The sequence below is a fragment of the Drosophila kikkawai genome, chromosome 3L (genome assembly GCF_030179895.1).
Source record: "Drosophila kikkawai strain 14028-0561.14 chromosome 3L, DkikHiC1v2, whole genome shotgun sequence".
Taxonomy (NCBI): Eukaryota; Metazoa; Arthropoda; class Insecta; order Diptera; family Drosophilidae; genus Drosophila; species Drosophila kikkawai.
Genome location: NC_091730.1, coordinates 18,799,962 through 18,812,919, shown reverse-complemented (window position 1 = coordinate 18,812,919; position 12,958 = coordinate 18,799,962). Strand labels below are relative to the sequence as shown.

At 43.0% G+C, this 12,958-nt stretch overlaps 1 long non-coding RNA gene across 1 annotated transcript; it reads left to right on the top strand.

Annotated features, from left to right (window-relative positions):
• The first annotated feature begins 832 nt into the window (after window positions 1-832).
• On the top strand, window positions 833-12,958 carry LOC108086278 (uncharacterized). Its single transcript, XR_005990889.2, has 4 exons — window positions 833-896; window positions 12,378-12,648; window positions 12,730-12,780; window positions 12,847-12,958. It is a non-coding gene; the product is annotated as an uncharacterized lncRNA (long non-coding RNA).

Below are 12,958 nucleotides of genomic sequence, written 5' to 3'. Positions count from 1 at the left end.
ATGAATTTTTAGAGCTTAAGCTGGGATTTTTAATCTATTTTGCAGTTGATCTTTATACTCAGGATAGCAAACCCCAATTTCTACTTAGTCTAAGTAGAAATATATATATTATAATGTATACTTTAAAATAAAAAGCTAACTTTAATTAATTCCCCTTAAATACACTAAATTTTTCACTTTAAAAATTGTTAAACTTATACAAAATTTCATCCCCCAATTCTCTTATTAATCCTCTCCCTAGAAACTTACTAGAATTTCGCTAAAGAATTGAAAAATATTGTGGCATAATTTCAGGAGGATGCCAGGACACGGCCGGCCAGCATTTCCTACAGGGCACGAAGGACATCCTCGGCAACATCAAACGAGAGCGCCCACAAGGGGATACAGTTGTTAACGTGGCCAAGGAGCAGCGACGACTATGGCGGGTACAAAAACACAAACATGGCAACCGAGTGTGTCGTGAAGGCAGCAAAAGGACGAAGGGGACAAAGGACAACGGACGGAGGAGAGCACTTTATGTGCATATAATGTCCGCCAACACACACACAGGCACACACAGGACCACCTCGAGTACAGTGTCGGCCAAGTTGCGGGGAATTGTTAATATTGTCTGGGCCTGTAAGCAGCATTTACATGCTGGCCGACACCACGTACTACATACGTCCTGGCTGATGGACGACGGGAAGAAGCTCCTGCTCCTCCTGCTGCAGTTCCTGGTCCTGTTTCTACTGCTCCTGCGGCTGATGATGCCCGCTTTAAGTAGGCCTCCTCTGGTAACAGACATTGTTTTAAAAATATGTACATGCATGCACTTTGCAGATGTTGAATTAACTGACGAAACCGGCAGCTTTCATTAGAAGTGGAGGTTGGATCCTGTGACTGGAGAGAGTTGTGGGGTGAGTATTTACCATATATATATAGTAGGGATAGGAGTACGGGTACGGTTATATAGCAGTCCATAGCACATGGCACAGTCTAGGTTCTATGCATTAATATGTGTGGCCAAAACGTGGGCTTTTTGGAATGTTAAGGTTAGAAAATTCAAGTTTTTTAAGAGGAGCTCTGTAAAAATTATATTGAATTTTTCCTTTTAAGCATTTCGGAGGTTTTCTTTTGGCAAAAAATGTATACTTGTTTTAAATCTTAAAAATTTAAGATATTTTAAACTGCCCTAAAAAAGGATTTAATTTACAATACTTAAATATCTCGACTCAAGAGTGCACTCGAATCAATATGGAGTGTTACCTTACCTTCGGGTTATTCCGGCTTCTGCTAGAGCACACTCCGGTAATCGATTGGACACGGCCTCGCAGCCGGATTCAGTCCTCGAGCATCTTAGGTATTCGGATCAAAAATAATGATGCGAGAGAGTAAATGAGATGCCATTCCGTGCTATTCAAATCAAATGGCGTGGGATGCATGTGAAGTGGTACGCACATGCGAAGGTACGCCACACCACGAATCTGAATCGGAGCCAGAATCCAAATCCAGAATCCCAATCCCAATCCATATCTATGTGGATGGCTTTGATTATGCCCATGAGTGTGTGTGCGTATCTGTGTGTGTATATAGGAGTGTGTATGTGTATCCTGCGTCCTGAAAGTAACACACATGGATAGCTCGCTCATTTACCGCCTACTGTCGCCGGGAGTCATTCGTCAGTCAATCCGCCGCTCCTGCTCCTGCTCCAGCTCCTCCTCCGTGGTCGTACACCCATCCGGATACGGATCCAGGCATGTGCGCCAAACCAGCGCACATTCGTCAGAATTTGCATTTCAATTCGAATGTCAGGATGACGGAGCGTCGAATTTGGGTGGCGTTGCCATCGGAATGAAAATAAATCACGCTGCCTTACCGCATAGGCAACAGGGAGCGGGAGTGGGTGTGGAAACTGGGACTGGGGGTAACCATGTGTATGGCGGATGGCAAGTGGGGAATGGGTACGCACCACAAGAGAAAAACAGAGCCACCATTAAACCAAAACAGAGCCCAGGGCGTTCTGCGGGGGTGGAACTCATTTATTCGCTGCCTTTTCTGCTATTTTCTTTTTTTTTTTGGTTCGAATGCGAAAATGAATGTGGAAACTTTTCCGCCATCATTTTGAGTGATGTCAATTAGATTGATTTGATCAGCGAAAATATGTGATTTATCAGACAGCAACAGCGCCTGGGCGGCCCCAGGACATTCGTCTCGTCTCTGCGGGTGCGGGTATCCATACCTCCTTGTATCCCCATCCAGCTGTGGACCACGGTGCGTATGAATATCTAATGCGGCGCTTACACACTCACACGTACGCAATTCGCTTCATCACTTGTCCGTCCGTCCGCTCGTTCGTTGGTTCATCTACTTCATCAATCAGTCATCTAACTATATGTTAGTTGTGGTGTCTTGCCAGGATATAAATACGTTGAATTGGGGAAGTGCAGCAGAGCTCTTTAAGGAACACCATTTAGGTAAATAACTGAAGGTTTACTAACTTAATATTTACTGAGATAATTTAGTATTGCAGGAGATTTATTAATCTAAGAAAAACTGAAACAGAAAAGCTTTGAATTGCTTTTGTGACCTGGTTATGTTTTTTTAATTTTAATTTGTTAAGAAAGTTCAACAAATTCGTCTATTTCATGGCTCATTAAGGACGACAATTGGTTAAAGAGCTATTGATTGCCAAAAGTCATTTATTTCCAAAAGCTATTGAATTCTTAGATAAATTTTAATATAATATTGAGAAGAAACATTGTAAAATATGCTCATTATACTTTAAAATGAAAAATATTTTGTTTAAATTGTCACACCTACCACAAACCCTATTTATTATAACCTTGCAGGGTATTATAATTTCAGTCAGAAGTTTGCAACGCAGTGAAGGAGACGTTTCCGACCCTATAAGGTATATATATTCTTGATCAGCATCAACAGGGGAATCTTTCTATATATGTCAGGAAGAAATCGATTTTTTGGGCATTTTTGCAAAATTTTCTAAGGGGTTACATCATTAAAATTTTTGATTTTGATAAAAAATTGAATTTTCAAAATTCAATTCAAAAATTCAAAATTCAAAATTCAAATAAATGAATGCAGAATTATTAACTGTAGAGAATCTTGCACAGAACAGTTTTCCGATTTAAAATTAATGCTCTTTTGGCCGAGTTATGATATTTTTAATTTAAAAAAAAATCAAGAAGTTTTTTAATATAAAAAATCAGATTTTATAATGCAAAATAATATTTTTCTAAGTCAAGGAATCATTTCCGACCCCATAAACCATATATATTCTTGATCAGCATTAACATGCGAATCTTTCTAGACATGTCCGGAAGAAATCGATTTCATTAAAATTCTCAAAAATGACCAAAAATTTTAAATTCTTCAAATTTTAAATTTGGTATGCAGTTTTTTTAAATTAATAAAAACTAACACAAAACTGCTTTCCGAATCGAAATTAATACATTTTTGGCTTAGTTATGATATATTTTAATTGTTACCTGCAAGGGTATACAAACTTTGGTTAGCTTTTTTTCTTGTTTTAATTTATTTTACTATATTTGTATTTTGACCAGCTGGAAATATGTTTGCTTGAATAAACCCAAACAATATACTTTACAACTGTTATGTATTGTTTACATTTTTTATATTTATACAAGCTGTATTAACAAACAATTCATTATATAGAGTCATTAGATATTAACCCCTTAATATTTCCAAATGAGATACACCCTCTCCCCTCATTAAATCTCCAAATTATAAGGTAAACTATCCCAAGGAAAGCCAACTCCGGCGGGGCTACACCCGCCACTACTTAGTCCCGTGTTATAACGACCATAATGAGGGGATATTTGATTAACCGCTCTCGCCCCGTTGTGGGAATATAATATAGTTACGAGTGCGAGCAACGTATCCGGCTGGCGAATCACTTCGGCAAACAAAAGCGCCACGTTACTAGCAACGCCTACGATATTAATAAACCATTGGGCGAAGCACTTGCGGCGCCGCACAAAGCAAATAAAATAAATCAAATCGGAGAAAGAAAGCAAGCAAATCGCAATCTGAACGAGCGGAGCGCCAGGCTGTAACAAGGGGGGTTCCCCCGGTTTTTGGCAGCCCGAAATTTATGCGCGCTCTTTGCCTTTGGCCGCTCCCACGCAATGTTCCGTAATATTTACGAATCTGGGGGGGAGCGGGAATCGGGAGCTGGTCCTGCGGTTGCGTTCTGTCCCCCGTTTTTTTCGGGGGTGGCTACATGTGTCAATAACTCATTTTCAAATGGAAATAACATCGAATAAAATTCGCGCTTCCTCCATGGTTCCTACCACTGCCAGTGCCATGTGTGTCAATCCATTTATTCTCGTTCTTTTTGGGCCGTGGTTTGGGCTGACTGATGAAATATCGTGACAAGCAGTATAAAAGCTATTAAAGTCGAGTGTAGATGGCGCTACTTGAATTTGTCAAAATGTCTTTTACGCGCAGCCGGCACCCGGAATATCCAATACACGCCTATGGGAGGTGGCACCTCCAACCCCACGAAACCTATGCCCACTTCCACTCCCAATTCCAATCCCCGATTCGAAGCCACCCACACACACACATGCCAAATGTACGGAATATGTCATGGGAACGGGTGAAACTTTGATTGATGCCGTTGTGTCACGCAGGCGCGCATGTGGCTAATGGGCGGTCGCCGGCATAAAAAACAGTCGACTTTTAGGTCTTGAGGGTCGGGGAAAGTCTTGGGGAGTGGGAAATCGCGCCAATCAATTGAGTGATGTTGCCAATGTGGGCATTGTTCAGGCCGACGATTCGATGAACTATCTTAATCGAGTCTTGAGATACTGTTTACTCGCGATCGAACCAAGTCAGGGTATTAAAAAGTGCACAACAAGAAAATTAAAACGAGTTAGTAGGGTATTTTTTTCAATATAAAATATATATATATACTTAATAAAATAATGAATATAAATAGGTTTATAACTAGTACTTAAACTAGTCTTTGAATTCATATTTTTAAAAGGAATACCTTCTAAATTACTCCTCTTAATTCACCACAAATTTCTCGAATTTATTCCCTTGATCTAAAATTTTCTCCAAGTGCAGTGTCCCGCTGTTGTTCTGGTGGCGTCCACAAATAAACGCGCGCCCCAAATGCATCAAAGTAACGAGCTCAAGCTGCGCACCACAGTCCATCCTGGTCAAGAGGAGCCTTCCCAAATGGGGGCTTGGCCAGGATGGGGACGGGGGTATAGCCACTCAAATGCCCTACAAGCGACTGGCGCCTGCAGTTGTGATATATGAAATTAACTTAATAAAGCAGTGAAATATCGCCAGTGAATGGAACGCGATTCGCGAGACGCGATCAGCGGGCGCTAGGCGACTTGCTGCGACTCCATAAATTGTTGGCACTTTGGGGGTCAGTAAGCGCCGGAGAGGGAGAAGTGCCATCCCGCCACACCTGAGGTGTCCACTGGCTGGTCCTTCTTTTTTTATATATATATTTTTTGTTGTTGTCTTAAATAGTTTCTTGAGCAAGTTGGTGATAATTCACAAAAGTGAATGGCCAATTAAAAAGGATTTGTAAGACATGAAAGGTTGAAGTAGTAAGGAGATTGTGAGGAAATAATTGTCTAGAATTTGAAATACTCTTTGTTTCTGGGACCTTTTGACACGAATAATATCAAGATTAGTTCTGCAATTAGTAAATTTTTATATATTATTATACATATAATGTAAAACAGCTTGCAGCTTCCCAAATTTATAAATTTAGTGCACATTATGACTTTAAATGTCTTGTAAATATTTTAAAGCAGAAACCTTTATGGACAAAAACCCTTACAAAGATCTCACATCATTTTAAGAACTTTTTCTCTATAGCATAAACCCTTAAAGAAATCTCTCATAATTTTAAAGACTTTAAAATCCCTCATACAGTAGGAATGTAACCCCCAGTCCTGCCGTTTTAACTCTTTTCTGCCTCAGAAATATTTAGCCAGCTTAATTCGAAATTCCCCCGGGAGTTTAAGCTGTCGAATTGCATTTCGAAGGACCCCCAAAAGCCATCTGGGGGGTATGTATGGTCACCACAAGAGTGTGTGCCCGCCTGGCCCCATGATGATGGGATGATGGCATTCAGCGCCATTGTTCCACAGAGCCTTATTGTCTGGGCTAAATTAAGCAAACTTTGCATGGGTGCCGTGCATAGTTTCGTCCCAAATCAATTCACCCGGAGCCGAGGCCCACCTTATCTTCGGGCTCCACACGCTCATCCCTCCCCCGAAAGCCAAAAGGCACAAGAAGGATTCCAAAGGAGCAGCAGCAGCACCCCGGCCAGCCTTAACTTTTCACTGTGCCCCTGTGGCTGTAAGCCTGGCCGTGAGCAGCGAGCAATAAATTACGTTAAAGACGCCAGTGCCAGGAATCGGTCCCAGAAATTTGCATTCCACACACCATCACCACCACCACCCCTTTCTTTACCGAAGCAGCGGCACACGACGCATCATCATAATTAATAAGAGACAATTTGACAATGGCCCTTTAGCGTTAACAGCGATATTACTTTCAACGGCGGCGAAGTGAGCAGCCGCCGGAAAGCACACACAACACACAGCACACACACATCAGAGGATGGAACACACCCCCTTGCCATTTTGCGCCAAATTAAATTCAACCTCAATTGAGGGGTTAATTTCTATCACCAGGCAAACAAAAACAAAAACAAAAACGCCCAGCCCGCAGACGCTGCCTGGGGTGGCCTTCGTCTTCTTCACCACCCTCTCCACTTTCCTGCGAGGGGAGTGGATTTTGGGGTGGACCGAAGGCTGGTTGGGGTGGCGGCTGCCAGGTCGCCCCCATTATCTGCATCGAGTTCCACATAGAAAATCATTACGGCATTCCCACCATGAGACGTATTCAATTTGATTGTCGCTGAGCTCTTTATTACGTTAGTGTGAAAGTCGCGTGCAAGGAAATCCAGCCAGTGCACTGAGAGAAAAATAAGATATTTCTAAAGGGAATTAAATATATATATAGTAAAATAAATTTACAAACAAATGAGTATAATTTTGTCATTTATTTATTAAATAAGTTAAAACAGTTACATGCTTTTGAAATCTAAAATCTATTTCACATCTAATCAGAATTTGTAGTTTTAAATTATTACCTTACATTGTAGTTATAAATTTCTTCCTGTATTGTCCTGGGGCATCCCCCGAGCACTGGCCCACCTCCTGCGCCCTTGGCATTCATTCACGGTGCGTAAGTCACAGCAACAACAATAACAGAGCCCGGCGTTTTGGTGGAGGAAGAGGTGGTCCTCTATGGGCAAAAATATAGGAATGGGAAGTGGAAGTGGCCGTGGCCGTGGAAGTGGAAGTAAATTGAAAGCATGCTGCGAGGCAGGAGAGGATTCCTCCCTCAGCCCTAACCCTTCAATTGGCAGTGCCACGAAATCCATTAGCAGGCAGCGTGCGGCGAGGAGAGAAAGCCGAGCTCGGAGCAGGAGCAGAAGCAGGAGCCAGAGCCAGAGCCAGAGCAGGCGGTGACCATGAGGCTTTTATGCACGGAGCGTCCTGTCCTGCTTCGTTTTTCGGTTAACCATGGGCATTCCACTCCACCCCCGGCTCCATTGCCTGCTTTCAATCTCGACGAGACTCATAAACATATGCGCCTCACGTCGTTTGGCGTGAATTTAATGTGGCGGCGGCAGAGCAGAGTAGACGACTAGGACGACGACGACGACGAGGTTGACTCGACACCCCGGCAGCAATAGACTTTCAGACCTTCAGACAGACGCTTAGCCATTTGCCTGATGAGGTTACTGACTTTGGCGAATTAACTCCCACCAGGAACCCGGGAGCCAGAGCGTTCCTGGGGTCGCTGGCGGACCGGAAACCACTGCATTTTGTTTGGCCCGAAAACCGGGGTGGCACGCTTCAACGCCTCGGAAAATCTCAGGGGACACTTTAGCAGTACAATGCAGCATTTAGATAAACCGAGACTTTAGAGCCCTTCTGACTTGGAGTGTAGCCAGTGAAGTGAGGCTGGGGCCTGGAAATCAATCCTTCACCGCGGGGGTTTGTTCTTGTAGCCAGATTAGTTAAATACGAGTTCAAGGGTATCGCCGTCCTGGGGGTTTGTTTTGCTTTGCCCATTTAATTGAAATTAATAGCGGCCGAAATGGGAAGAAAAAAGCCATTCGAATTGGAAAGAATATTAATGATTCTAGATTGAAACATCTGTATTCTAAAGGATATAATATTCAGGGGATTATATTTATAATAATTTGAAGTAGTTTACAAAGCATAACTATAACAAATATTATAACAAATATTATTATATTTTGTATATTTATTTTAAGCATATACCTCTTTATTTTCCTTACCCTAATTTTATTGCTGTCTCTTCAACCGATTTATTCACTTCCACAGACAAGGGACTAACTTAGTCAACATATGCCACTAAGCGGCCTGTTATTTTAGCCACATTTCACCGGATTGCTGCCCCCTCCGATCTAATCAAACAATCAAATAGAAATAATCGGGCATATCAAAGCCCCCACTATATATATACACATGGACAAGTGCCCCGAAATCCGGAATCTGAAATCCAATTGGGACGGCTCACCGATGCTAGCTGCCATAAATTTTATTTATTTATGTGGGCACCGTTTTGTTTTCCGCTTTCGCCTGGGAACGGGGCACGGAGAAGGAGTATATATCGGCCCGAAAATCGACCATGAATATCAATGGGGGAATTGTGCGTCACCGGCACGCGCCGCCTTCATCCGATACAGTGAGACTCGGGCTTAGGACGGCGACTGCCTCCAAATCTTGGGCCAGACGCTCGTCCTCTCTGTGCGAGGGGGTGTGTTTCCCGGGGGCTATTGATATTGTTTTTATCAGCCAGACGAGGGGCTCGGCTCACGACCTGGCCGCGGGCCTGAAGACTCGAGCACTTGTGCTCCTGATGCGTATTTAATTTTATTTTATTCGGGATTTCTTGCACCAAAGGGGAAGTAAATCACGGCTACAGTTTTTTCCCTTTTGGGGTGGCCGATCCTGGACCGGGACCAGGACTCGATAGCCAAACACTATAAGCATATGTGTGCACATGTGTGTTCTTTGTGCCGGCTTACACTTGTCTTGAACCCAAAAAAAATTGACGTGGAGTGGAGTGTTGATTGCCCGCCATTGGCACACAAGATAAATGAGTGCCTGCCTTCGGAAACGGCAGCAGGAGCAGAAAACAGCAGCTTTCGTATTAAATTCATGAAAGTTAAGTGCTTGGTAATTGATGTTATAAAATATTTATGACAGACAGCCAGGCATCAGGCAGTTCCGTTGGTCCGAAACAGGTAAGAGAGCGGACTACAGTCCTTCACTCCAACTGATGGCCAAAGTTAGATTCGTCCCTTAATTGACATTAATTATTTAAAAGGACGTCGTGCGAATCCTTCGACCTAAGTGCCGCTCTTTGCCCTGCGGTAAACCTTGCTCCAAAAACGAGCCCTAACTAAGTTGGGCAATTGGAAAAAGTCCTGTTTTTATTTGGTACTTGCTAGTGCAATGCTTATACAGAAGTTTAGAAATAACTTTTATGCACTTAAAGAAAGTTTTATGTTTATCACGAAATTTGCTATTAAAAGATATTTTCTTTATCACATTTTCAGAGCAAAACATTAACAAGTTTATCAAGTCTGAAGGAAAGAAAACTCTCTGTCAATTCCTCTAGTTCTTCAAATTTGTATATGAGCACATAAGTTTCCTACAGTCAAGTAATCGCCGAATTAATAGTAATAATTTATCTCAGTGTCCTTTCTCAGCTTTAGTTTCAATTCAACACCCTGGCCAGCCAGACAGTGCTCAGGATTTTGACTTGGTTCACTTGACTGGACAAAAACACTCGCCCAACTGATGATAATGATGCTGTTGGCGACTTTGTGTTTGCTTATGCCGGTTGTGCTCCTGTGTGTCCTTGGTACAGGGTCCTTGCCGAGGCTGGCTTTGATGTTTCCCCCCCAAAGCAGGATGATGAATTATATTTGACATCTATGTGCTTGGACCCCTCTGCTGCGGCATTAACATGTGTGTACTACGAGTACCACGTGCATGCGCACCAAAAAACCACCCACCTTTTGCCATCCACTTGGATATGTTTATTTTACTGTCAAAACATTAAAGTAAACTCCGCCGAAGCCGCCGCTGTCGTATAGGGTTGATTGTTATCAAGGGGCGGTGTCGACAGCCTCGTACCTCGTACCTCGCACTCCTCAGAAATATGTATATCCCTGCGAGGGTGGAATATATGCACATATATCCCGCTGGCCACCTTCAGACAAGTCTATTTGCATATGTTGACGCGGCATACTCTCGCAGATCCTGCTGGATTTCCTGCTTAACTCGGAGAGCCCCAGACACACATGCCTTTTTGACAACTCATAACAATCACTCATCATAAACAAGGTCGGCGGAGGAGGAGGGATGACTCCAAGTTCACCTTAAAAAGTCAGCCAACAATAGACGTAGAGACAGCCACAAATTGCAGGTTGAGTCTTGAGCTGATACTCTAGTCGAAATAGGAGCAGAATCCCTCTGGCTTATAAGTTAATGACTTGCCAATTAGTTAATTAGCCAGCTCCTGCTGCGGCCTTCGACGTCTTATCCCTTTGATTGCCCCGGCCAGCTCAGTCAGGGAGTCTGAGTCCGATTCCGAGACGGGGCATCTTGCGGTCAATTAAAACAGTCCGCAGAATAATTGCCAAGAAATTTATTCGCTTCATTAACTTGTGAGGCAGCACGAAGTCAGCCAGAAAATTAAGTGAAATAATTAAATCTCAATCGGGATCTATTAGATTTGTGTGTTGCCTTTTTGGCATTGGCTCCGGTCCACGGCCCTTGTCAGCGTTCGAGGGGGGTTGAAGCTCACAGAGAGAGCTAATCTCCCCCAGCGAAAGGGGTTAACTTTGGTTAACGAGGGGGTTGAAAGTCCGGGGAGTCCTGACTCCACTTCGCCCTGAAAGTGCAACAGTCGAGGGGTTTAGACCGCTGACAACGACCATTTATCACCCACGCAGCATCTTTCATAATCAGGCTGGCCAAGCCAACCGACCGGCCAACGGATGGCAAAATGCAAATGACTCAGTCTGCCGCGGAGCTGCATATACATATAAAGGACCCGCGCTGCGCTGCCTCGCGGCCTGGCTTTTAATTTACAACGTCCAAACGGCTTTGGGCCCCAGCACATGTACGAGAGCCAGGCTGCCAGGCTGCCGGGCCGCCATCTTCGCCACAATGCCAGACAAAAGGTCGACACGTTCCCATTCCGGCCGACTTAATTAATTTATGCACTCATGGTCGGTCGCAATGCATCGGGGATCGGGTGAGGAGCCGACGGAAAGGGAGCGGGGAATGGGGAGCTCCCCGAGCAGGGCTGGCCAGTTTAGTCGGTCTTCGGCCAAAAGGTGGACATCATTTCTCCGCTACGACTCCGGTTCGGAGTCTTCTTGAAAACCCGCCTAATTTTAAAATTAATGAGCGGCATCTTGATGGCCGATGGCAGCGATAAGGCCCATGATTTTCGACTGTCCCCGCCAGGCAGAGAGAGAGAGAGAGAGAGATCCCGAGAGCCCACGTTAAGTAAATCACGTGTTTATTGGCACTTCACTTACGACACCGTCACCGCCAGGCCAGAAGTATAAGAGCCGTTCGTTCCGAACTGAGAAACGAAAACGACAATGAAAACCAAAATGGCATCACTCTATAGGGCCTGCACTCAATATACCGATCGGGGGGATCGGCCGGAGACTGGGGACTGGGGACAGGGGACTTCGGACTGGACCAACGTCATTAATTAGCTGGCCGTGAAGTGTGGGGAACGAATGGAAACCGACGTGTTTATTTGGTCTGTATGCCCGTTCAACAGCCCAAATGTATTGGGCCTTCATTTAGGAGTTCTTTTGTTTTGGAATCTTTTGCCGCTCGATGGTACAGTGGGGCCTGGAGAGGTGGATATAAGTTATTAAAGAACACAAGAAAATTGGATTAGGAATTATTTATAATTTTAAAAATGATTCATTTATTAAAATACGTACATTTTATTATGTAAGTCAACTATAAATATAGAGATAGTTCTAGAAATTATATACTTAATTAATAAAAGTATTGCTCAAGATAGTAGTGAAAAACGTTAAATTTGTGTTAAAAATGATTCTTTTTAGTATTCAAACCTTAGTTTAAAATGAAACCCAATAACATTTCCATAAATATCTAAACTTTATCAACAAACTTACTTCCCTTATATCCAATCATCACTGTTGTCAACTCTTTGTGTCATTTATTTTGTTTGACCGGAAACTCTTTATCTTACGGTTAATCTTCTTGATATTTCAGATGTGGAAAGCCCAAATGCCGATGCATTCTCGATTCACCGACATTAAGACAAAAATAAACTTGATTTTGGTATGAAATTGATTCATTCATTTTCGATCCATTGAGTAAGATTCTTATCCGATGGATGAGTCGGGCAGCCTCTTCCACGCTTCCAACTGTGTGCCCATCCAACAGGTAGTCAAACCAGACAAACTGTCTCCACTTGGACATCGTCTTCGTTTCCCTCATCTTTTTTCCCCTCTGAAGGCGAACGAGTGCACTTTGAATGCAGGTAAATATGGGTTTTGATTAATACTTTTTCGCTTTACTTTTAAGCAAAAGTTCACCGCATTAATATTAATCATTGTTTCAGATTTTTAAGGAGCAGAATCTGAAGGATGATGGTCATATTCGGAGCTACTTGGTTTGTGTGGATCGTTTTAGAATATAATAGTTCCAAGAAAAATGTATTAATAATTCTGTTTTACAGGGTTTTGCAAATATCTGGTGACAGGGGACTCTACGGATTTACAGCAAACCTGAAATTATCAGCTATGAGGAATATTTCCGGAATATTATTACAAACTTTAATATTTTAATAA